The 2,500-nt window shown below is 65.3% G+C and overlaps 1 non-coding gene across 1 annotated transcript; it reads left to right on the forward strand.

Moving 5' to 3' along the window:
• The first annotated feature begins 503 nt into the window (after window positions 1-503).
• LOC131869137 (5S ribosomal RNA) lies at window positions 504-622 on the forward strand. Its single transcript, XR_009367532.1, has one exon. It is a non-coding gene; the product is annotated as a 5S ribosomal RNA (ribosomal RNA).
• The last annotated feature ends 1,878 nt before the right edge of the window (window positions 623-2,500 follow it).

Genomic DNA, 2,500 nt, shown 5'->3' on the forward strand with positions numbered 1-2,500 from the left:
CATTTTTGTTCTCGTGGACCCATCATGGGTCTTGGAACGCATTTGTGGTCCTTGGGTCCCATTTTGCATCCCGAAACTTGTGTTTTGGTGCTTGATCCCTATTTTGGGTGCCCACCTTGCACCAAGTGCGCACCCGGGGCAAACCGAGCGCCTTGGTGCACCGGGGCAAGATCGAGCGTGCACCCGAGGCGCCCCGAACATGCACCAAGGTGCACTCGGCCCACATGTGAGCGCAGGTCGTTGCGCCCGAGGTGGTGTGTGGGCACCGCGTTGCAGACGGGACACTGCACGCACACGACGCCCCGTCCAGGTGCACGCACGTAGGCCGGGCCGGGTGCACACCCGACGCCCTAGCAAGGTGCGCGCACCCGGGCAGGGCTCACACTTGGCGAACGGGGCGCACTTCGCGAGGGAGGGTGTGCACCTCGACGGGGGTGGGTGGCCGGGGTGGATTCGCACGTGGGTCGCGGTTTGCTAAGTACACACTGCGACAAGCTCATAACGGGTGCGATCATACCAGCGTTAGTGCACCGGATCCCATCAGAACTCCGCAGTTAAGCGCGCTTGGGCCGGAGTAGTACTGGGATGGGTGACCTCCCGGGAAGTCCCGGTGTTGCACCCTTTTTTAGTTTTTCGCCGGGCGTCGCAATGCTATTTGAATAAACCTTTTGCCCGTTTGCGTTCTCGTCGGGGCCGGGCCGGGCCGGGGTGCGCTGCCCGCACTACCGCGCGCGCGGGGGCGACACCGAGCGCGCACCCGAGGCGCCCCGAGCACACAGGCCACGGTGCAACCCGGGCGTTGTGCGCGCACCCCGGTGCGCCCGAGGTGCTGCGCGCGCACCCAGGTGAAATCGGTGTGCACCTCGGCCAGTGCGCGCTCGGTCGAGTCGCGCACGTTGGCCAAGGTGCACGGTGATGTTTCTTACTCTAAGGTTCCGCACCAGACGCCCGGGACAGGTGAGCGAAGCTGGGCGGGGCCGGGTGCGCGGCCGGGGCAGGTGCACGCAGCTAGAGAGAGCTTTGGAGCACACCAGAGGTGCGCACCTTGGAGCACACTTCGGAGCGCACCAATGATGCGCTCCATTCAAAAGTTTCCTGAAAAGGCAAAAAAAGTTGAGATTATAGAATTTCCCACTTGAGAGATTGTAAAAAAAAAAAATTTAAAATGAAGGAAACGCGGGTGCCAAGGTGTGCGCGCCCGGGTGCGCAGCCCAGCCAAGGTGTGCGCACCAAGGCGCCCACCCTGGCGAAGGTGCACGCAAGGTGCGCACCCGAGGCAAACCGGACAATTAACCCAACTTTCGACTTCGCGCGCACCTGCGCACCTTGGAGCGCACTTCGGAGCGCTCCTTGGTGCGCACCAATCTTGGGCACCTCGGAGTGCACCATGGCGCCCACCAAGGTGCGCACCCGGGGCAAACCGAGCTCCGACTTCGTGCGCACCTTGGAGCGCACGAAAGGTGCGCACCATGGCGCCCACCAAGGTGCGCAGCCCAGCCAAGGCGTGCGCATCAAGGTGCGCACCCTGGCGAAGGTGCGCACCCGGGGCAAACCGAGCTCCGACTTCGTGCGCACCTTGGAGCGCACAAAGGGTGCGCAACCCAGCCAAGGTGTGCGCACCCCGGGCAAACCGAGCTCCGAATCGTGCGCACCTTGGAGCACACTTCGGAGCCCTCCTTGGTGCGCACCGATGTTGCGCACCTCGGAGCGCACCCGGGGAAAACAATGCAATTAACCCGACTTTCGACTTCGTGGGCACCTCGGAGCGCTCTCGGGTTCGCACCTCGGAGCACACCGAGGTGCGCACCTTTGATGCGCTGCCTTCACCAATTTCCAGAAAAGGCAAGAAAACATTGAGAAGGTGTGCGCACCGAGGTGCCCACCCTGGCGAAGGTGCACGCGAGGTGCGCACCCGGGGCAAACCGGGCTCCGACTTCGTGCACGCCATGCTGCGCACCTTGGAGGGCCATGGTGCGCACCTTGGAGCACACTTCGGAGCGCTCAATGGTGCCCAACCCAGCCAAGGTGCCCACCGCGGCGAAGGTGCACGCGAGGTGCGCACCCGGGGCAAACCGGGCTCCGACTTCGTGCACGCCGCACCTTGGAGCACACTTCGGAGCGCTCCTTGGTGCGCACCAAGGCGCGCAACCCAGCCGAGGTGCCCACCCCGGCGAAGGTGCACGCGGGGTGCGCACCCGGGGCAAACCGGGCTCCGACTTCGTGCACGCCATGGTGCCCACCGCGCCAAGGTGCACGCGAGGTGCGCACCCGGGGCAAACCGGGCTCCGACTTCGTGCACGCCGCACCTTGGAGCACACTTCGGAGCGCTCCTTGGTGCGCACCAGGGCGCGCAACCCAGCCGAGGTGCCCACCCCGGCGAAGGTGCACGCGAGGTGCGCACCCGGGGCAAACCGGGCTCCGACTTCGTGCACGCCATGGTGCCCACCGCGGCGAAGGTGCACGCGAGGTGCGCACCCGGGGCAAACCGGGCTCCGACTTC

Source organism: Cryptomeria japonica, unplaced genomic scaffold (assembly GCF_030272615.1).
Source record: "Cryptomeria japonica unplaced genomic scaffold, Sugi_1.0 HiC_scaffold_235, whole genome shotgun sequence".
Classification (NCBI taxonomy): domain Eukaryota; kingdom Viridiplantae; phylum Streptophyta; class Pinopsida; order Cupressales; family Cupressaceae; genus Cryptomeria; species Cryptomeria japonica.